Here is a 24,365-nt window from a genome sequence, read left to right on the forward strand (position 1 = left end):
ATAATAAGTATATGCATATTCTAGTTACTGGGTAGGATTAGTAACCAGATTAAATCGGGTACATTTTTTTTATCCAGACGTGCAAATGCTGCCCCCTAGCCCTAACAGGTTAAGAGTCTTCTAAATAAATCACAGACAGTGTCACCAGCAAAGGACCCCCACACCATCACACCTTCTACTCCATGCTTCACGGTGGGAACCACACATGCGGAGATCATCCGTTAACCTACTCTGCGTCTCACAAAGACACGGCAGTTGGAACCAAAAATCTCAAATTTGAACTCATCAGGCCAAAGGACAGATTGCTTGTGTTTCTTGGCCCAAGCAAGTCTCTTCTTCTTATTGGTGTCCTTTAGTAGTGGTTTATTTGCAGCAATTTGACCATGAAGGCCTGATTCATGCAGTCTCCTCTGAACAGTTGATATTGAGATGTGTCTGTTACTTGAACTCTGTGAAGCATTTATTTGGGCTGCAATTTCTGAGCCTGGTAACTAATGAACTTATCCTCTGCAGCAGAGGTAACTCTGGGTCTTCCTTTCCTGTGGCGGTCCTCATGATAGCCAGTTTCATCATAGCGCTTGATAGTTTGTGACTGCACTTGAAGAAACTTTCAAAGTTATTGAAATGTTCCGTATTGACTGACCGTCATGTCTTATAGTAATGATTGACGGTCATTTCTCTTTGCTTATTTGAGCTTTTCTTGACATAATAAGGACTTGGTAAATTACCAAATAGGGCTATCTTCTGTTTACCACCCCTGCCTTGTAACAACATAACTGATTGGCTCAAACACATTAAGAAGGAAAGAAATTCCCCACCTGTTAATTGAAATGCATTCCAGGTGACTACCTCATGAAGCTGGTTGAGAGAATGCCAGGAGTGTGCAAAGCTGTCATCAAGGCAAAGAGTTTACTTTAAAGAATACTTTAAAGAATCTCAAATGTAAAATATATTTTCATATTTTTACACTTTTTTGGTTACTACATTAATCCTTATGTCATTTCATAGTTATGATTCCTTCATTAATATTCTATTATGTAGAAAAAAGTAAAAATAAAGAAAAACCCTTGAATGAGTAGGTGTGTCCAAACATTTGACTGGTACTGTATGTGCAATCCATTATTGTCATCATCATTAATAGTAGGCCTATATGATCCTGATGCAAGGTAAACAGCTACAAAAAATATATTGAACCTGGCTGAATATCAGCTATAGGCCTAATTTCATATGATTTTATTGGTTGTTAATTGTGATTATGATATGATAATAATCAGAGGGCATTCTGACCTCATCGATGGAGATGTGTTGCCTAAACCCACCTGTCCAGGGACTGTACCTGTTTAGGCCAATCACAATCATTATTAGAGACAGCAGGCAAATCATAGCCCTGCTTTCCAAGCAAATCAGCCCTGCTCCAGAGAGTGAAAATCAGATCTTAGGCAAAAACATCCAATTGAATATTTCCAATGCTTCTTGTTTCCAACAGTGATTTTCTGAAGCATGGAATACGTTTTTTTTCTCATTCCCTTCTTGTGATCATAATGGCAATTTGAATTGATCCCAGGCCTGGTTATGACGACGTTGCCGTACAAGTCCTTTCCTGTCTTTCACGGTGACCCTGGCAGACGGAGATGTGGAGGAGTAGTGTTCCCTAACAGGCACAACGTGTAAACACACACACACGGGACTCTAAACAGACAGTCTTGGAGTGTCTGTCCATTTTATGAGAAAACACTGAGGCCTGGGTTTGTGAAATTGAAAACCACTAAAAACACAGACAGATCTCATTTAAAGCGGCTTGATATCTCGCCGTGAAAGCTGTTGGGGTTTTATATGGAGGATGGCATCGATTGACGAATGGGGTGTTATAGTCCCATTGTGTTCCACAGAAGAAAGCCCTTCATGTTTTTGTTTTGTTTACTTCTCTGTTTTTGTCTCTTTTATATTGGGAGCTTTTGTTGAGGCTATGATGTCATAGATGGAACAATAGCCTGAGAGAAAGACTGGATTTACTGCTGCTGTGCAGCAGCAGATAGCAATGTTAATGTTGTGTTGTGGTTTTTGTCCTTAAGAAGGGACTTTTCAGAACAATCACTCACATTTCACCCAGCCATAGCCTGAGACCTTCTCCTTGCATAGGTGGGGGTTACTTCAATAAAAAACCTGTCTTTCTTCCTGTTTCTATTCCAATGGAACCCATCCTGTTTTGTAGGTATCATACTACTTGACTGTGTGAGGAATGAGCAAATACGTACTTGGTGCTCTTTCAGAATTCATCTCTAAGCTGCTGTCTGTCATGGTAGGGAAGTTCCTCATACAAAAATATAAATGCACTAGTGTTGCTTATAATTGTGATATAATGTGTTTTATGAACGGATGCTATAAAAAACACATTGCACAGAAGCAATTAAGGAAGATGTGGCACATTGGCATCTGTTTTCACAAGGTGAATTGAATCACAGCAGAAAAAACAATTAAACGGGTAATTTCATGGAAGAACATTATCTTTTGTGTCTCGTTTGCGTGTCAGAAATGTATTCATTTCACATTATGGCGGAGGCTGCCTTCGCATGGAAATGTTCAATACTGTAATTACATGGATGGAAGTTTGTGGGAATTTGCAGGCATTATTTTTCCATGTGATTCTGTATCGGAGAGTGAAATACACTGCTGTCCAATCAGCAGTACTCAAATACATAAGATCCGAAAGGCTTGTATTAAGACAGCTCCTTCATTATGTTGTGAGATAGATTAGTGTTGTAATCTTCTTAATACGCCTTTATCCCAAAGTGCTTAGTCTTTTTCACAAGCAAAAGCTACAGTAATAACCATCCCTGACTGTCAAATGTAGATTGTATTATTCACTTGGGAAAATAATAACATTATGACTTTGTTTTATAGCCTCTGGGTCATACCCGACTCCCTTATGATGTTGTCTTTGAAGATTCCTTAGATTAAATTCCAATGCTGTATTGACTTTGCGTTCACAAATTATCATACACAATTGATAAAAAGATTAGCTATGTGATGCTTCTTCGCCTACAACGACTGTCAGATGTGGGGTATGGGAGTGATAAGAAGCACATCAAGCTCGAACAAAAATGAGATAGAGAGAGAGAGAGGCGCAAACATCATCACTCCTACCTCACAAAGACGCTCCCTATAGCCAGAACATCACCCTATACCTTCACTCACCACCATCTGTTATCTCGCCAATAACAATGAATTCATTTACATTGCATTCCCCATTTCCAGTTGTTTTTTAAATAGGACATACAGTTGAAGACGGAAGTTTACATACACCTTAGCCAAATACATTTAAACTCAGTTTTTCACAATTCTTGACATTTATTCCTAGTAAAAGATTCCCTGTCTTAAGTCAGATAGGATCACCACTATATTTTAAGAATGTGAAATGTCAGAATAATAGTAGAGAGAATGATTTATTTCAGCTTTTATTTCTTTCATCACATTCCCAGAGGGTCAGAAGTTTACATACACTCAATTAGTATTTGGTAGCATTGCCTTTAAATTGTTTAACTTGGGTCAAACGTTGCAGGTAGCCTTCCACAAGCTTCCCACAATACGTTGGGTGAATTTTGGCCCATTCCTCCTGACAGAGCTGGTGTAACTGAGTCAGGGTTGTAGGCCTCCTTGCTCGCACACGCTTTTTCAGTTCTGCCCACAAATCTTCTATAGGATTGAGGTCAGGGTTTTGTGATGGCCACTCCAATACCTTGACTTTGTTGTCCTTAAGCCATTTTTCCACAACTTTGGAATTATGCTTAGGGTCATTGTCCATTTAGAAGACCATTTGCGACCAAGCTTTAACTTCCTGACTGATGTCTTGAGATGTTGCTTCAATATATCCACATAATTTTCCTACCTCATGATGCCATCTATTTTGTGAAGTGCACCATCCCTCCTGCAGCAAAGCAAGGTTGGGATGGTGTTCTTCGGCTTGCAAGCCTCCCCCTTTTTCCTCCAAACATAATGATGGTCATTATAGCCAAACAGTTCTGTTGTTTCATCAGACCAGAGGACATTTCTCCAAAAAGTACGATCTTTGTCCCCATGTGCAGTTGCAAACCGTAGTCTGGCTTTTTTATGGCGGTTTTGGAGCAGTGGCTTCTTCCTTGCTGAGCGGCCTTTCAGGTTATGTCGATATAGGATTCGTTTTACTGTGGATATGGATACTTTTGTACCTGTTTCCTCCAGCATCTTCACAAGGTCCTTTGCTGTTGTTCTGGGATGGATTTTCACTTTTCGCACCAGAGTATGTTCATCTCTAAGAACGCGTCCTTCCTGAGCGGTATGACGGCTGCGTGGTCCCATGGTGTTTATACTTGCGTACTATTGTTTGAGCAGATGAACGTGGTACCTTCAGGCATCTGGAAATTGCTCCCAAGAATGAACCAGACTTGTGGAGGTCCACAATTTTTTTCTGAGGTCTTGGCTGACTTCTTTTAATTTTCCAATGATGAAAAGCAAAGAGGCACCGAGTTTGAAGGTAGGCCTTGAAATGCATCCACAGGTACACCTCCAATTGACTCAAATTATGTCAATTAGCCTATCAGAAGCTTCTAAAGCTGTGACATAATTTTTTGAATTTTCCAAGCTGTTTAAAGGCACAGTCAACTTAGTGTATGTAAACTTCTGACCCACTGGAATTGTGATAAGTGAATTATAAGTGAAATAATCTGTCCGTAAACAATTGTTGGAAAAATTACTTGTGTCATGCACAAAGTAGATGTCCTAACCGACTTGCCAAAACTATAGTTTGTTAACAAGAAATTTGTGGAGTGGTTTAAAAACAAGTTTTAATGATTCCAATCTTAGTGTATGTGAACTTCCGACTTCAACTGTATATACAGTCGTTGCCAAAAGTTTTGAGAATGACACAAATATACATTTTCACAAAGTTTGCTGCTTCAGTGTCTTTAGATATTTTTGTCAGATGTTACTATGGAATACTGAAGTATAATTACAAGCATTTCATAAGTGTAAAAGGCTTTTATTGATAATTACATGAAGTTGATGGAAAGAGTCAATATTTGCAGTGTTGACCGTTCTTTTTCAAGACCTCTGCAATCCACCCTGGCATGCTTTCAATTAACTTCTGGGCCACATCCTGACTGATGGCAGCCCATTCTTGCATAATCAATGCTTGGAGTTTGTCAGAATTTGTGGGTTTTTGTTTGTCCATCCGCCTCTTGAGGATTGCCCACAAGTTCTCAATGGGATTAAGGTCTGGGCAGTTTCCTGGCCTTGGACCCAAAATATCAATGTTTTGTTCCCTGAGCCATTTAGTTATCACTTTTGCCTTATGGCAAGGTGCTCCATCATGCTGGAAAAGGCATTGTTCGTCACCAAACTGTTCCTGGATGGTTGGGAGAAGTTGCTCTCGGAGGACGTGTTGGTACCATTCTTTATTCATGGCTGTGTTCTTAGGCAAAATTGTGAGTGAGCCCACTCCCTTGGCTGAGAAGCAACCCCACACATGAATGGTCTCAGGATGCTTTACTGTTGGCATGACACAGGACTGATGGTAGCGCTCACCTTGTCTTCTCCGGACAAGCTTTTTTCCGGATGCTCCAAACAATCGGAAAGGGGATTCATCAGAGAAAATTACTTTACCCCTGTCCTCAGCAGTCCAATCCCTGTACCTTTTGCAGGTGCACTCACACCTGCCTGCTGCCATTCCTGAGCAAGCTCTGTACTGCTGGTGTCCCGATCCCACAGCTGAATCAACTTTAGGAGATGGTCCTGGCGCTTGCTGGACTTTTTTGGGCGCCCTGAAGCCTTCTTCACAACAATTGAACCGCTCTCCTTGAAGTTCTTGATGATCCGATAAATGGTTGATTTAGGTGCAATCTTACTGCCAGCAATATCCTTGCCTGTGAAGCCCTTTTTGTGCAAAGCAATTATGACGGCACGTGTTTCCTTGCAGGTAACCATGGTTGACAGAGGAAGAACAATGATTCTAAGCACCACCCTCCTTTTGAAGCTTCCAGTCTGTTATTCGAACTCAATCAGCATGTCAAGAGTGATCTCCACCCTCCTCGTCAACACTCACACCTGTGTTAACGAGAGAATCACTGACATGATGGCAGCTGGTCCTTTTGTGGCAGGGCTGAAATGCAGTGGAATTTTTTTGGGGGGGGGATTCAATTCATTTGCATGGCAAAGAGGGACTTTGCAATTAATTGCAATTCATCTGATCACTCTTCATAACATTCTGGAGTATATGCAAATTGCCATCATACAAACTGAGGCAGCAGACTTTGTGAAAATTGATATTTGTGTCATTCTCAAAATTTTGGCCATGACTGTAGTATCGGCACTTGGGAGACCACAACGTTGGTGTTGGACTGATTCCCATATCAGCCAATGATAATGTATCCCAAATGGCCCCCTATTCCCTATTTAGTGCACTACTTTTGACCAGAGGTCATGCACTATATATGGAAAAGTAATGCACTATGTAGGGAATATGGTACAATTTAAGACACATGCAAAGACTGGTCTGAGCTCAGTGGTAGGCGAGACCCAGCGATAGCTAAACACAGGAATTATGAGCGATGGGCTTCTAGCAGCCGGCAGCATCAAACCCAGAACTCACACTGATGTAGCTAGCGTCTCCTATTTAGAAGGAGAGGGGTGGGGCAGCTCTTTTATGTAAATACACTCTAGAGAAGGGAAATGTGTAGGCAGGCTGGCAGAATTTCATAAAACCCAGTGTTTTTCAGGAAAAAAAAGGATTTTATTTAGTTACTTACTGTCTGTAGTCCAGGCAAAATGGAAATGAGGATGGGGGACTGAGTCCTACACGGTGGAATCACCAGGGTATTCTGACAGGAGACTCCAGGGTGACATTTTCTGTCAGCTAAACGGCACTGGAATGGGCAGAAATTACTCTATTATTCCCAATACTTGCTGCAGGACTTACTGTATCTCGAAACATTGTAAAATGAGGCGATAATGATATGCTAATAATATAGAAATAGTACAATGTTCCTTGGTAAGAGATCCATACGGTCATTCTTAGTCTTGCATAATCCATTGTTTTACCTCTATTTTTTTATTTTGATCAAACCTTCATCCAACCAGGAATGTTCTTGCGGTATGAAAATGCCAGTCTTTCAACTGATCCATCCCTCTGTTCATACATCATCTTTCCATACCTCTTATATTCAGTGCAGAAAGGTGCTAAACGTCCACTCGCTACTTGGAATGTTAAAGATATGGCTTTTCCTACAAAACATATTTTGCTCTATTGGCATAGATTTCTAATTTCAAGATGATAGGTGTGCTAAGGGAAGGTGTTTGAGCATTCAGCTGTATCATTCTTGCTCTAGGTTTCATTTGCTGTGGGTTGCAGCGAGGCGCTCTTGAGGTTAACCACCCAACACAGGCCAGCCCTCAGGGGAGATAGCATGCTTGTTTTTCTCTTATCTCCCTGGAATAGATAAGCACCCACCTGGAGGCACAGACAACACAGCCTGCATGCTGCTGGATCCACTCCTCTATCCACTCCTGTCTTCTTCTTTTCTGTCCATCTCCCTCCTGAGATTGTTTCTGCTTTGTGTGTGTGTGTGTGGTGTCTGTATGGCTTTCCTCATAAAAGGGCATTCGGAAGAGGAGGTCTCATCCTGTCTGTACGAATCTTGTGTTGTTTGGAAGTGTCGGTATGCAGCTCGTTGACTGTTAATCACTGAGTTAAGACTGATTGTGATGTAGTGATGTAACGGTGACGTGTCAGTTGACAGATACTGTGTGGGCCCTGGCACGATGATGTTTGAAATGGTGTGAATGTGAATTCATGCCTCAGTGATGCTATCAGATGATCGCATATTAATCATACGCTGTTCACACACGCACACACACACACTCACAAGTTCAGACAGCTTTGGCCAAGTGGTTAAGGCGATGGACTAGAAATCCATTGGGATCTTCCCGCGCAGGTTTGAATCCTGCCGACAACGGTATAGTTTTTGGGGCGGCAGGTAGCTTAGTGTTTAGAGCTTTGAGCCAGTAACCAAAAGGCTGCTAGATCGAATCCCCGAGCTGACAAAGTAACTGCCCCTGAACAAGACAGTTAACCCACTGTTTCTAGGCCATCATTATAAGTAAGAATTTGTTCTTAACTGACTTACCTAGTTAAATAAAAAACTCTCCTGTAGCCCTTGATGTAACTGGGGGGGGGGGGCTGTGATTTGAATTACATTACTTTTCTTTAATCTGATTTTCAATCTTCTCATCCACTGGAAGTTTTCTCTCCCAATTAGATTGGCAAAACTCAGAACACAAGGGTAAGAAATTATCAAAGGTTGAGCTGCATTTAAGTGGAATTACACGAGGACCCTCAAAAACGTGAATGTCAAATGGACTTTGGCTAACCGGTTAACATGGACATTAGAATTCCAGTTGTAAGCTCTCTAATTTATTCTCAAAATGGTCTAATCATTTATGGCCCTGTTCCATATTCAAGGGGAAATAGGGCTGGTGGTGAGATTTCCATTCCTGAATGTCATTGGAACATTACTGTACTGCATCCTCCCTGGCTGTGCACTGCTACTGGCCTAGGCCTTGGACATTGACTTGATTCATTGGTAGATAAACACCCACTGGCTTAGTGGCTTTGTCTTTCCATACAATGCACAGAAACATACCAATGTTTCTATTGTGAAAGATGCCGAAAGACAATGCAATCCTATTTGCATGTATTCCAGTCCTTGAAAATAGGGATTTAGTTCCTGCGCCTACAGTGTTCTACTCAGTCTTCATTTTCTGTCTTCTTGGGTAAAACATTTGAAGAACAACAACACTTGTCAGCGACTAATACATTTCTCAGCCTCGCGACATTGTGTCAGGCTGCACAAAGAAAACGGGCCCGGTGCCTAGTCTCTGGCTGTGTCCCAAATGTCACCCTATTCCTTATGTAGTGTCCTACTTTTGACCATGGCCCATAAGGCAGTGCACTATATTGGGAATAGGGTGCCATTTGGGACACAGACTGAGTGGAGGTGTTTCTGGATAACGATTCAGAGGTGCACTGGAGAAGAGTGATGTGTTGGCACAGACTTGCATGGTTTGTACTGTAAAACTGTAGGCGGTCTCATTAGGTTTAAGTGTGCCTAGGGCTGACGTTATAAAGTGGGTAACCCTAAAGGATTAGCTATATGTGACTCGTTTCAGGAAACTACATTTTTTACATTTTAGTCATTTAGCAGACGCTCTTATCCAGAGCAACTTACAGTAGTGAATGCATACATTTCTTTTCACACATTTTTTTTTTGTTGTACTGGCCCCCCGTGGGAATCAAACCCACAACCCTGGCGTTGCACACACCATGCTGGCGTTGCAAACACCATACTCTACCAACTGAGCCACAGGGAAGACTAGGCGTATGTCACGCGCCAATACTTCACAGGAGCGCCAGTTGAATGTAAACATATTTTTTTTAAATGAAAATGCATTTTTTGGGGGCAGAAATGCCTTCTGGAACATGTGAACTTTCATGTGCCTTAATAACAAACTTGTATGTCATCTGTAAGTACGAATACAATTGTTAAATTACGAGCCTTGTTGGTTTAGCCAACAAAAAGTCTGCAACCTTCCCGCTAGCCATGATTGGCTGAGATAATGAGTGTGCTGTGCATGCCGAGAGATGAGTTCAGATTGATCTGCCATGTTGCACGCTTCTGTCTATAATATGAGATGGTCAGTATTTGTAGGTAATCCTTTCTAACGTGGATTTTTTTAAAGATATCACATAATAGAACTGTATAAGTGTTGCTCTCCACTTTCTGGAGGATCGAGTTTTGAAATCAGTGGAATTAGAGTATGATAGCTAAGGAGATGGAGAATTCAGGCGTTTGATTGCAAATATGCAGACGGAGTCGAAAAGACAACACACAGAAGGCTGTTGTATAAAACATCTCTCTGGATTACAGCCATCTATGTACGGGTAAGAGAGTCTAGCTACATTTTCAGATATTACACGTTTCTAATTCTGTCAGAAAGCTAGCTAATGTTACATGTATGATCTATCTGTGTAAACAAAAGACTCCACTATGCAAGTAACTATTTCAATAGAATGTTTAGGATGTCACTGCGACCACTGTCGATAGACGTAGCTGGTAAATTCACTCTGACTATCTACTCCGATATCAGAGCACTCTCATCTGAGTGTGCCAGAGAGCAGAATAACTGATGAATTTACAAACACTCAACACCTGTTGAATATGGCTGGTGTCAGTAAACTTTGGCAAAAAAGCATCTTTAAATCGTTGCCAGCAGCACAGTTGCAGTCACCAACGCTATTGATAACATAAAAACAGAGATGGGTTGGGCTAAAGCTTAAGAGGGTGTGAATGATGCTGAATGTGTGCAGACAAAGAAGAGCTCTCCAGTAGGTACCAAAACATTCAAGGTCCATTTTCTCAAAAGTGAGGTTACAAGTTTATCAACTTTCAAAGCAGAATTACTTTCACATTGTTCCTCAATTGCAGTGTATGTAGTGTATGATATACTTTTATCCAACGTAAAAAACACCACTTCAGATTTTGCTATATAAGGCCAAATCAAGCTGGTCGGTCACATATCATTATTGCTGTATACTGAGCAGATGCAATATAACTGTTTTACCGAATTTAGTCCAATACATGATACAACAGTAAAACACGCATACAGTGGGCTGCAAAAATGTGTGTGCTGGCTGTGCAGCCATTATAGTTGTGTTTTCTAAGATGAACTGCTCTGACGTCCCCATGCTGTTCGTGATTTGGGACTTTTGCAAAGCCAACTTGGAAAATGAGACCCGTAACTGAGCAGGCAGGAACAGTCTAGGCACGGGGTGAACTCCCATAATGCACATCAATTTGTGAGTCTAGAGTAAATGAGGACTCTGCCAGAGTGGTCCCCATCCCTCCCTCCCTCTGGGATTTTAGTGCCCTTGTTTTAGACTAATGTAGGCTATTTAGCTTAGCTCCAGGCTGCGGCTGCTGGAGGTAGTTTGGCTATTGTTTCTCACAGCATTGTACTGAAACAGTAACATGCACAGGGATTACAGAGAACAGAGAGAGATGGAGAAAGAGAGACCATTTGAAAGACAAATAGTATTAAGATATGGTTCTTCACAACATTGTACATGAACAGCTACAAGGACTGCGGAGAACTTGAGAGAGATTTAGAGAAACTAAGAGTATTTAATCAATAAGGCATTAGAACCCGGGGCCGATCTGAAGCTGAGGGCCAGGAAAACAGCCCTTACGAGGGTGTTATTCACGATAATCCCCAGGGTTCGAGTGCCTTATTGCTTTTATAAAATGGTTGCCAACATATTAAAAAAAGATTTATAGACAGGTTTACATTAAAAACGTTATTTTAATGAATACATTTGTTTTATTTCATCCTTCCACCAGACAATATAGTCCGTGAAAAAGCCAGTAGTTAGTTTGGAGATTTCGAAGTTGCTTGCCAGGCAGGCTGGTCGTCCATTCTATTGGCATGGTTTCCCGCCAAGCGGACTGGCCGTCCATTCTAGGTTAAAAAAGTTGCTATGCAAGCTGGCTACTTCTCATTTGCTAGCTAGCCAACTAAAGTTTGTTTTACCTTGATTTTTATTGTAATTTCTTTGGATATATCCATTATAATGAGTCTCCTCTGGACATGTTCATTCTCAATGGTACGGTGGAGATCGTAAAAACACCCCAGTAACATTGTTGCACAGGTCGGCAGCAAGGCAGAGAGGTTTAGACCAGAGGATTTCAAAGTGTGTGGTGAGCCTCCCAAGGGGGGTGAGTTTTCAGGAGAGGCGTGAAAGGAAAGCCAAGTCAAACTCTATTCAGTTCTATAAAATGAATAAATGTTAGGCATATTTATAGCTACAATCGCGGGGGAAAACGCATATTTTAGCTTTCCAGTGCTACCACGTTTATTTTTCAACTCCTAAAATTGTGAGCATGGCATTGTTTTAAAAATGCAAATACAACCGGAGTTTGTGGCATGGGGTTGTGGTCAGTTTGATTAAATGTTTGCTATGTTGCGTGACGGTTTGTTCTGAACGACACATTTCCCCCAAAACGTTCTTTAACGATCTTGAACAGACTTCCAGGTATGTTTGCTCCCATTTGGTGGGTGTGACAAGGTGTGACCTGATCCATATTGGTGTGACCATTTGAAGTAGCAAAACTCATGCAGCACACACCATACACAACCCCTCTAGGCCACCATAATCACACTGTTCTTCAACTGGTCATTCAGAACAGCACTGTCGTTCAGAACTGAACCTCGGTTTCAACTGTACAGATGGCAGCGTATATGGCGTTGTGTGGGCGAGCGGTTTGCTGATGTCAACTTGTGAAAAGAGTGCCCCATATATATAAGTCAGTTGCAAGTTAATTAAATTGTGCAGAGCATGATTAAGGCTAAGTCCACATATGGGAGCTGAAGATTAATGCTTTAAATCAGAACAGTGTCCAAAATTCTAAAGTTGTTCTCTAACAGTTTCACAGCAACCATAATTTCATGCTCATTAGGCAGGGGGGGGGGGTTCTTGATGTTTTCTGAAGGGAGGCCCACTGTCTCTGACTTTCAAAATGTCTGGTTTAGAAGAAAGAAACTGAATCAAATGCTAGAAGCATGGGGAAATGTCTAGATGCTTTTTTCCAGGGGAAATGAAGTTCATGAATTGCTTGGCTGTAGGACAGTGGATGTGAATTGATAATTCAAACTGTTTTTTTATTTAACCAGGTAAGTCAGTTAAGAACAATGATGGCCTAACCTGGCCTAACCCTAACACGGACGACGCTGTGCCAATTGAGCACCGCCCCATGGGACGCCCAATCGTGGCCGGTTGTGATACAGCCTGGAACCGAACCGGGTCCATAGTGACACCTCTAGCACTAAGATGCAGTGCCTTAGACCACTGCGCCACTCAGGAGCCCTGTTAACAGGCATTTACCCGGGGACTGTCGTTAATAACTCCCTGCTATCAACCAATCAGCATCCAGGCTACAAACAACACGTTTTATAACAATATATTGTTCTTCACAAATGTGTACTGAAACAGTAAAGATGTATTGAGAGAGAGGAAAGAATTTGAAATTGAGAGAAAGGCTATAAAAACAATATTCTATGTTCTAGACCGGTTCTTTTCCACAGCCGCCCCATTTCTGCATAAATGAATACCAATTGGGTTGTGAAGCCTCCTCTGCTTAGAAGCATCTAGACATGTGGCTGATGTTCCTAATCAGTGTCCCTATACTCCAGAATAAATAAGTCCATACCAGTTTAATTTAACCAAACACACTTTCATCCGTTCCCTTTCCTTTGTACATGCAATATGAATGAAACAACCTTCCCTCCGTTAGGCCGGGCTAGAAATATTTAGTGTGCACTATATAGGGAATAGGTAGCAATTTGGGATGCTGCCATGTTTGTTGCCCAGTAATCCTTTTTGATTTCTCTTCACCATTCTGGTGACATATTGTATACATTCTCCTTATAATGTATTATATAATATCATTCTGTATACACAGTATGTATAAAAGGGGGAGTTGTGTGTATGCAGCCTGAGTCTGCAGATGGCTTGCGATCATTAAACACAGCTCATTGCAGTCCAGACCTGGGTAAGCAGCAGCTGCTGGGAGCAGGGCTGGATCCTAATAACCCACACCCAGGAGAGATGCCTGGAGAGGGGGAGAGAATGGTGGACTGAGAGAACCCCCCCCCCCTTTCCACACTCACTGTATGCTAGGTGAATCAGAATGACGTATGGGTATGGATTGCTGGGTGGGTGGATGGATGGGCGGAAGTGTTTGCGAGTCCAAGTGCTCTCTTGTGTGTTTGCATGTTTATGGATGTGTGCATGTTTGCACTGTTTGTGTGTTGGTCCATTGGTGTGCATGTGTGCTTGTGTTCCATCTGTGTACTACTCATCCTCTATCCCCTCCTCGCCAATCAGCTTCATGAACACATGTAAATGTTTCTCTCGGCAGCTACCAGAGAAAAACTGCCCCGTAGCCGGCTGACATTTTGACATGTTGCTAGCTGTTGACATGTTTATTTGCTAATCTCTCCATGATTCCGATGAGATTGACAGATAATTCAACACCAATCAGACCTAGCCGGTTTACCTGGGCTTAATTAGAGGTTGGGACCATAGATATTTTACAAGGGTGGACTGGAATAATAACATCTTTGTTTTGCCAGCTCTGTGGCTTGACAGCTGTTGTTTTCTCAGCGTCTTTTTTGTTGTTGCCCTACCTCTGTTTTGCTTCTGTCCATCTGGTGCGTCTGTCAGAGCTGATGCGTGCGCCGGGCTCAGTGAGTCAGAACCACGGAGCCGATGTCTCTCTCATTCTCCCTATCTGCATTCTCACGCACACGTTCAGTGTTTTTCTGACCACCACCTGCCAACCACCACTGTGCAATTTCCTGCAGAAATATGCTTCAGCCAATTGTGCCGTGAAGAAAAGGAATAATGGGGAAAACAAACAAGTGCCGTTGCCATTCTGCCGCGCTAACAAGGAGGCTGAGAATAATAACCGCTAGTCAGTAATGATAATATAGATGAACGGGTGTCGGGCTCCTCGTGAAAAGATGAGCAATTATGGTGACTTGTCCACTCGTGAAACAATAACCAACAGTTTTTCCTTGTTTGTGTAAACACCATTATGAGTTTGACAGCTAATGTCATTGCTTTATTCATGTGCAGAAATATCTTCTTTTTCTTGCTTAGCTAGAGACAGATAGAGAAAGACAGATCATCTCATTTGGCTACGTGGGTGCATGTGTGTGTAATGGTGCCCCGTGTGAGGATGATTATTTACATCTGTGTGGGAGGGCAGATACTTTGTATTCATCCAGTTCACGTGTCATAATTGACATTTTATAAAGCATCAACCTCAGTGGGTTAAATGGTCCGAAAGGTAGGATAATACTAGTTATTGACTGGTTTGTTTTGAAAAGAAGCATAATTACCATATCAGTCTGGAGGGCATAGCTTCCATTCACACTCTCGTTCAAAGACTTGTCTTTTATAGTGTGTGTGCTGTTTGTATCTAGAGAGGGAAGAAAAGAAAGAGTGTGTCTAATTAGAATGAGTAATACTCCATCTTGTATGTCGAAGCGCAAGTGCATTCATTTTTTGTTCTCACATAATGCCTGCTGTTCGTATTGAGCTCGGGGCGTCTTCGCTTTTGTCTGGTGGTTTCAGAGAGCATCTAAGCAACAACAGAGCTTTCACTGAAGACCTCTCTCTCTCTTTCTCGTTTGTTTTGGTCTGTGACGACCGAAGGGAAGGCGAACTGCCTCGCTCTAGTCCTTTGGAGCCTAGCTGCTTCTATTGTATCCTTGAGCTCTCACTCAAAACGGTTAAAAGCTCAAATAATTCTATCGACCCACTACATTGAACCTCTTCTATCCCCTTTTATAATCACATTGTGAGAGAATCAACGAGAAATTGTTGGGGTTCTGCCTGTACGTCAATGTGTGTCTGATTACCATCTGAGCGGGCACATTTCAAAGAGGACAGAGAGGGGAAACGAAACTACCTCAATGGGCTTTTTAAAATGTCATCTACAGGATATTTTCATAAAAGGCGTGGCAGGGAAGCGGTAGTCATGAGTTACAGACAGAGTCACAGCAGTAGAGAGGTGCTCAAGAAGCAACAGGTCCGGTGATGAGTCCCTCTGCTCTCTCTCTCTCTCTCTCTCTCTCTCTCTCTCTCTCTCTCTCCTTGGCACGGCAGTGATTCTGTGACGGTGACAGTTCATGGCAGCATCCGGACATGAGTAGGTGACCAAGAGTGACACTTAATTCACCTAGAGAGCTGCTTCCTGCCTACCACATTCTGTCTCATCATTTGGAGAGTGACTCTGTAGGCTACGAGTAATGCGTAGCTCACACCTTGCTGTGCAACCTTCACTCCCTGGTGTCCGTAGCTATTGCTACCGTGCGAAACACTTCCTGTATGTGTGCTGGTAAAAGACCTGGGATGTTGTCTAGGTAGGAGACGCAAGGCAGGTTGTTATGACTGTACCTTTAAGACAGATCATGCCTTTCCTTTTCCTCTGGCTCTGGCTTCGTTCACCTTTAAGTGCTAGCGTGCTGTGCCAGAGAAAGTGGAGGTGTGAATTCAACTGTTTTCTGTAGAAAGTAACCCAGCAACCTACGCACATTCCATTATACGAGGCCTCTCTTTCTCCCTCTCTGTCCCTGTCTCTCCCTCTCTCCTTACTTTCTCTCTATATCTGTCTCTCTCATTCTCCTCTCCTTATGTTGTCTCATCGTGCTGATAATGTTCACAGTATTGACAAATTTCACCTCAGATGACCTACCCATTTTACCTTAGAGCCAAGATATATTCAACACGTGATTTAACTTTTCCATTTTCGTCTCAGATTGTTTGTGTTTTAGGGAAAGAAAGAATTTATTCCCCTAGGGTTTAGCGTGCGCTGTGTATACACTTAGCTTTGGTTTAAAAATTAAACCCAAAGTCTTTCCTGATTAGTAAAGTCATTGCTTTTAGTTAAAATGCTCAGTCAGAGGGGAAACAATTTAACCCTATGTGGGTTTGTAAGTTAATGTGCCAGCTGTAATGCTCTGTTGAGAGGAACGCCTTGTGCATGGCTCTAATGGCTCTGGGGAAGTGAAGAGAGATGACTTTGGCTCACTCTGACCTCCTCTCCATTCTGAGGTTCCCTCTGTAACCATTATTCCTGCCTGAGGGGACAGTTTTTGTCATCCAACCATTTTGGCATCTTAAAAAAGGATTTGGGCTTTAGGAAATTATAGGTAAAGATAATGGTAGACAGCCACAGCAAATGTTACGCCATGGTGGAAGAAATACACTGTATTTCTAAACTTACCTGGAATAATTCATAACATAATGAATAAAAAGTATGTTCATAATAATTTTGTTTACACTTTGTTGCTGCATAATATTTCCCTTAATAAGAAACCATGATTCATTCAAATGTGTGTTTTTGCCTAGTCACAATATTGTTACCACAAAGGCATTGTTCCACACAGACAATTCATCATACAAAATATGATAAAAATGCCCTCAATTTAGGCTTATTAAAACCAATTTATGCATTTAATTCCCAAAAGGTGCATTAATTTACATATTTAAACAGGTTAAGGTGACTCCTACCACCACATAATACAATTTATTGATCAAGGTCTGAAAGCATGTTTTCATAGAAAGACTCCATTACTGCAACATGTAATTTTCTCATCAGCCCGCTACTGTTCTGCTGGCTTTGACAAGGGGAGAACATAACATTCAATGTTGTTTACCCTCTCCCTCCATTAACGTCTATAGCAGCCTGCAGTGATGAGGTCTGTGCACTCCAATCAACTCTCACTGTTCAGCTCACACTCTGCTGTTACTCAGACTCATATAATTCATGTTTATCATAATTATGTAATGTCCAATCACAGGGATGCAGAGGGTTGCTTATAAGAAATCCCGCTATGCCCTCCGACGAACCATCAAACAGGCAAAGCGTCAATACAGGACTAAGATCGAATCGTACTACACCGGCTCCAGCGCTCGTCAGATGTGGCAGGGTTTGCAAACTATTACAGTGTCATGACGTTGCCCTGTTGGGTGAGGTTTATGACCCCCCATAAATACCTTTCTCCCTTTTCTGTCCACTCTACAGAATGGACTCTTGGAAAGCCCTGTGTTACCACAGAGAAAGTATGGTAACATCAAATGTTTGGGGAATGGAACAATATTTCCCTTTCTCAACCAGTTGAACGTGTCCGTTGGTACTCAAAGAATATGTCAGATTAGTTGTTGTCTGGGACATTATATCTGATGATAGGATGACATAAATTGTATCTTGGAAAGTCTACACATTCTAGTTATCAGATTCACATGGAATTGTTGTGCAATTTAAATGTTTAAATATGAAACTATTTGTGAGAAGAAATGTGATTTTAGCTTCTAAATGAGAGAATTGTTTTCATAAGTAAAGTTATGCTCACTCAGTGGCCACACCCAAGTGAACAGACATTGGTTGGAGAGGGATGAAACACGCCCTTCTCTTCCCCAGTACAAAAGCCCCCGTGACCCAACTCACGTTAAACTAAGCAAACCCCAGCGTGAGCTGTGGTTGTGAATGGTTGAACGACTACTCTATCTAACGAAATTTACATGAGACCAGATCACGTGGAGGTGACGATCACCACGCTGGAATGGTGAATTTTGACTAGACCAGCCAGAATACAGCACGAGCTGATCATGGCGACTTGGTATGAACTTTGAACTATTATTCACTAAAGAAGAAGTGATACATCCTAGACGTCGAGTTATCAGCTGCAGCTGTAAACGGACGTGGCCTAGGGAAGGACAGACAATCTCCTAAGAACGACAGCGTACTTCAACGTATCCGCTCTACAACACTACGACCAGAAAGATTATACAAAGGACAATGGCAATCTCTGCTGGGCAAACCAGTCTTCCATCTATCAAAGCGCAGCTCAGAGTGAATATATATCTTGAATTTTCCTTTTCCGAATGGGCGGTTATTAGAATGCATAAGATTCTGTATTTACGGTAGCATAGCTTCTCAAGGTCCGATAGAGACCCAATCCCTTTGTCCCTCAGTCTTCCCGCTCTTTCATTCAAACCCAACCCCCTTCCATTGTGTAACCAGCTGTCATATCGGGTTAGCCCACTAGGGACTTTTCATGACATGATTAGGAATCGATGTGTGATCTATCCTGTGTATATATATATGTAATTCTGTGTGATAATTTAGGTTTTTAGTAAATACATTATTAAGCCAATTTGTGTTTTGCTGATTCAACTTGTTAGCTGTCACGTCCTGACCAGTAAAGGGGTTATTTGTTATTATAGTTTGGACTGTTTGCCGTCCGTTTCTTGTTTTCGTGAAGTGTTCGTGGTTATTTAAAATAAACGTTAAATATGAGCACTCAACCCGCTGCGCCTTTTGTCCATCCATTACGACGACCGTTACAGAACCTCCCACCAAACACGGACCAAGCAGCGGGCCCAGGAGGAGGAAGGATCCTGGGCCAGGGAGAAAAGGGAGTGGAGGACATCGTGGACAAAAATTATTGGGGCTGCCATGGAGACAGGTGGAGAGAGGAACGGAAAAAGTGGAACGACGACCGGGACTGTTACAGGGGTACACGGTTGGCATTTAAGCCTGAGAGGCAGCCCCAATAGTTTTTTGGGGGGGCACACGGGTAGTTTGGCGGGGCCAGGATTAAGCCGCAAGCCAACTCCCCGTGCTTATTGGAGGCAGCCTATTACTGGTCAGGTCCCGTGCGTTGGAGTGATGCGCACGGCGTCGAGGCCAAGCATTTACAGGCCAGTGTGCGCAGTGCCAGCGCCCCGCATTTGCCAGGGGGAAGCGGGCATCCAGCCAGTAAGGGTGGAGCCAGTACTGCGCTTGAGACCGCCAGTGCGCCTTCACGGTCCAGTGTATCCTGTTCCCGCTCCTCGCACTAGCCGTGAGGTGTGTGTCTCCAGTCTGGCACATCCGAAGCCAGCACCACGCACCAGGCTTCCAGTGCGACAGCTCAGTCCAGCAAGTCCTGTTCCCGCTCCTCGCACTAGCCTTGAGGTGTGTGTCTCCAGTCTGATACCTCCAGTACCAGCCCCACACACCAGGCCTCCAGTGCGTCAGCCCAGTCCAGCTCGTCCTGTCCCTGCTCCTCGTACTAGCCCTGTGGTGCGTGTCCTTAGTCTGGCGCATCCTAAGCCAGCCCCACACACCAGGCCTTCCGGCAACAGTGCCTCGTCCAGAACTTCCGGTAACAGTGCCTCGTCCAGAACTTCCGGCAACAGTGCCTCGTCCAGAGTGTCCGGCAACAGTGCCTCGTCCAGAGTCTCCGGCGACAGTGCCCCGTAGAGAGACGGCCCACTGTTCGGAACCAAGAGAGACGGCCCACTGTTCGGAACCAAGAGAGACGGCCCACTGTCCGGAACCAAGAGAGACGGCCCACTGTCCGGAACCAAGAGAGACGTCCTACAGTCCGGAGCTCCCAGAGTCGCCCTACAGTCCGGAGCTCCCAGAGTCGCCCTACAGTCCGGAGCTCCCAGAGTCCAGTCCAGGGTCTACAGTGACAGGCTTCAGGCCAAGGTATTCAGTGGGGGTGGACTGGTCAGATAGGGGACTAAGGCCTGAGCCTGAACCACCTCCACTGTAGGAGGTTTGGGGAGGGGGGGTGTAGCACGGGAGCTGTCGGTGATGGCAGCCACCCTCCCTTCCCTCCCTTTAGTTTAAGGGGTTTATTTTTGTAAGATTTGTTTTTGTTAGGTGCATCCGGGGTCTGCACCTTTGGGGGGGGGGGGGGGGGGGGGGGGTTACTGTCACGTCCTGACCAGTAAAGGGGTTATTTGTTATTATAGTTTGGTCAGGACTTGGCAGGGGGTATTTGTTTTATATGGTTCGGGGTGTGTGTGTGTGTAGAGGGGTGTTTGGTTTATGTATTCCGGGGTTTTTGTCATTGTTCTATGTTAGTGTATTTCTATGTTCTGTCTAGTTATTTCTATTTCTATGTTTAGGTAATTGGGGTTGGGGCCTTCAATTGGAGGCAGCTGTCTATCGTTGCCTCTGATTGAAGGTCCTATAAATAGGAATGTGTTTGTCATGGGATTTGTGGGAGGTTGTTCTTTGCATAGCTGTGTGTTGCCTGCAAGACTGTTTGTCGTCCGTTTCTTGTTTTCTTGTTTTTGTGAAGTGTTCATGGTTATTTAAAATAAACGTTAAATATGAGCACTCAACCCTTGGTCCATCCATTACGACGACCGTTACATTAGCTAGGGTTTGTGCAGATAACCAAGTACTTACGACAATCATAATGAGACTGATCGAGTTGACAATTAATAATTGACTGCTATTGATATAAAAGATCTTCAAATCTTTAAGAGAGTGGAATCGCGAGATAACCGCTCTATAAAAATTAATGCTTCTGTGGTGCCCCAGGTTAATGGTTTAATTGTTGCATGTTTTTTAATTCAATCACGTAATCAATTAAACGTTAGGTAATCGATTTGATAAAATAGCATGTCTTATAATCTAATCATAGTCAGAGACACAACAACAGTCTACAAATGGAAGCACAGCCGCGAGCTGCCCACGAGCCTACCAGATGAGCTAAATTACTTCTATGCTTGCTTCGAGGCAAGTGACACTGAAACATGCGTGAGCTCATCAGCTGTTCCGGACGACTGTGTGATTACACTCTCCGTAGCGAGTAAGACCTTTAAACAGTTTAACATTCACAAGGCCGCAGGGCCAGACGGATTACCAGGACGTGTAGTGTGAGCATGCGCTGACCAAATGGTAAGTGTCTTCACTGACTTTTTCAACCTCTCCCTGAGTCTGTAATACCAACATGTTTCAAGCAGACCACCATAGTCCCTGTGCCCAAGAACACTAAGGTAACCTGCCTAAATGACTACCAACCTGTAGCACTCTCGTTTGTAGCCATGAAGTGCTTTGAAAGGCTGGTCATGGCACACATCAACACCATTGTCCCAGAAACCCAAGACCCACTCCAATTTGCATACCACCCCAACAGATCCACAGATGATGCAATCTCTACTGCACTCCACACTGCCCTTTCCCACCTGGACAAAATGAACACCTATGTGAGAATGCTATTCATTGACTACAGCTCAGTGTTCAACACCATAGTGCCCTCAAAGCTCATCACTAAGCTAAGGACCCTGGGACTAAACACTTCCCTCTGCAACTGGATCCTGGACTTCCTGACGGGCTGCCCCCAGGTGGTAAGGGTAGGTAACAACACATCCGCAACGCTGATACTCAACACGGGGGCCCCTCAGGGGTGCGTGCTCAGTCCCCTCCTGTACTCCCTGTTCACTCATGACTGCATGGCTAGGCACGACTCCAACACCATCATTAAGTTTGCTGATGACACAACAGTAGTAGGCCTGATTACCGACAATGATGAGACAGCCTATAGGGAGGAGGTCAGAGATCTGTCTGTGTGGTGCCAGGACAACAACCTCTCCCTCAACATGATCAAGACAAAGGTGATGATTGTGGACTACAGGAAAAGGAGGACAGAGCACACCTCCATTCTCATCGACGGGGCTGTAGTAGAGCAGGTTCAGAGCTTCAAGTTCCATGGTGTCCACATCAACAACAAACTATCATGGTCCAAGCACACCAAGACAGCCGTGAAGAGGGCACGACAAAACCTATTCCCCCTCAGGAGACTGAAAAGATTTGGCATGGGTCCTCAGATAATCAAAAGGTTCTACAGCTGCACCATCGAGAGCATCCTGACTGGTTGCATCACTGCCTGGTATGGCAAGTGCTCGGCCTCCAACCGCAAGACACTACAGAGGGTTGTGCTTCCTGCCATCCAGGACTTCTATACAAGGCTGTGTCAGAGGAAGGCCCTAAAAATTGTCAAAGACTCCAGCCACCCTAGTCATAGACTGTTCTCTCTGCTACTGCACGGCAAGCGGTACCGGAGCACCAAGTCTAGGTCCAAAAGGCTTCTCAACAGCATCTACCCCCAAGCCATAAGACTCCTGAACAGCTAATCTAATGGTTACCCAGACTATTTGCATTGCCCTCTTTTACGCTGCTGCTATTCTCTGTTTATTATCTGTGCATAGTCACTTTAACTCTACCTACATGTAAATATTACCTCAATTACCTCGACTAACCGGTGCCCCCGCACATTGACTCTGTACCGGTACCCCCTGTATATTGCCTCGCTATTGTTATTTTACTGCTGCTCTTTAAATATTCTTTACTTTTATTCGTTATTTTTTTACTTATCAATTTTTTACTTAACACTTATTTTTCTTAAAACTGCATTTTTTTGTTAAGGGCTTGTAAGTTAGCATTTCACTGTAAGGTCTACACCTATTGTATTCGGCGTATGTGACAAATACAATTTGATTTGATTTGATTTGTTTCTCCAATAGAGAAGCAGGAGATTGGGATGTGGGTCCAATAGAGAAGCAGGAGACTGGGATGTGGGTCCAAAAGAGAAGTGAAGAGAATGACAAGGGCTTTGACTAACAGTACAGTGAGAGGTTTGTCACGAGGAGCAGGAGAACATCGAGGTAATGAGAAGTGTCAGTCTCATCAGACATATAAACAGTAAATGAGCCAGTCTAGCCAGAGTAAAGAAAAGACGTTGATTGAAATGGCCTGCTGTGAGGAGGCATTGATCTCACATCAAAACACATCAGTCAGAACAAATAACAGAGTGTCGACAAAGAGGAATGATTCTCCATCCTTCTTTGTACTTCCCAATCTGAACCTAACAGATCATGCCACCATTTTGTCTTGTACACAATGTATGAAGAACCCCATACAAACACTAAGTTGGAGCTATGTCTCCTTAAAATGCTGGAATTCCACAATGTTTCTTTAGCTGAGCAAGCCATCCCCATCCTTCATACCAGTCTCTCACACACTCGTGCAATTGCAGCACCGTACCGTAATTGAGACAATTGGCTGTACTGAGGAAGGAACGTCCCCTCACCATCAACTAATGGCTCCACTTTGACGGAGGGAATAGCTAGCTCCGATTAGTGAGAAGAGCACTCTCGGTGGACTGGCCACGTGACGTGCAAGGCATTAGGTCTGGGAGAGGATGAAGGGAGCCCGGGTATACAGACAGTCAGCAATGGTGTCCATGGCAGGTTGAGGTGCAAGTGGTGAGGAGAGGAGCAGACAGACATGCCACGCTTCAGAGTCCTGACAGAGAGAGATAGACTTGCTTTGGCAATGTAAACATATGTTTCCCATGCCAATAAAGCCCTTTGAATTTAATTGATAGGAGAGGGGGAGAGGCAGAGAGAGAGAGAGACAGAGATAGAGAGAGGGTAAGAAGAGGAGAGGCAGAAAGAAAGAGTAAGAGGGGAGGAGGGGAGAGAGGAGGTGTAAGAGACTTAGAAAGAGGGTGGGGTGTTGGGATGCTTCAGGAAGATCAAAGGAAATCACATCAATGGAAGGTTGTCTCTTCTTCGGCTATGATGCACTGCAATGCCAATAGAGAGTGAGGGGCGAATTTCTGTAGGCATCAAGATAGACGAAGTCTTGTCATTTAGCTAGCTAAAACCATTTCTCTTCATTTTTCTCTTTAGTCTTTAACATAATCATATTATTTGTCACCATCATTATTAGTGGGGCGGCAGGTAGCCTAGTGGTTCGAGTGTTGGGCCAGTAACCGAAAAGTTGTTGGATCGAATCCCCGAGCTGACAAGGTAAAAATCTGTCGTTTTGCCCCTGAACAAGGCAGTTAACCCACTGTTCCTCGGTAGGCCTTCATTGTAAATAAGAATTTATTCTTAACTGGCTTGCCTAGTTAAATGAGTC

General features: G+C 43.4%; 1 protein-coding gene and 1 non-coding gene across 3 annotated transcripts in view; both read left to right on the plus strand.

The window, feature by feature from the left end:
* Positions 1 to 24,365, plus strand: part of LOC106574555 (beta-1,3-galactosyltransferase 1) — a 120,711-nt gene that overhangs the window by 33,749 nt on the left and 62,597 nt on the right. The gene's annotated exons all lie outside the window — the stretch shown is intronic.
* trnas-aga (transfer RNA serine (anticodon AGA)) lies at positions 7,907 to 7,985 on the plus strand. The gene has a single exon. It is a non-coding gene; the product is annotated as a tRNA-Ser (tRNA).

Source organism: Salmo salar, chromosome 16 (genome assembly GCF_965601325.2).
Source record: "Salmo salar chromosome 16, fSalSal1, whole genome shotgun sequence".
Lineage (NCBI taxonomy): Eukaryota > Metazoa > Chordata > Actinopteri > Salmoniformes > Salmonidae > Salmo > Salmo salar.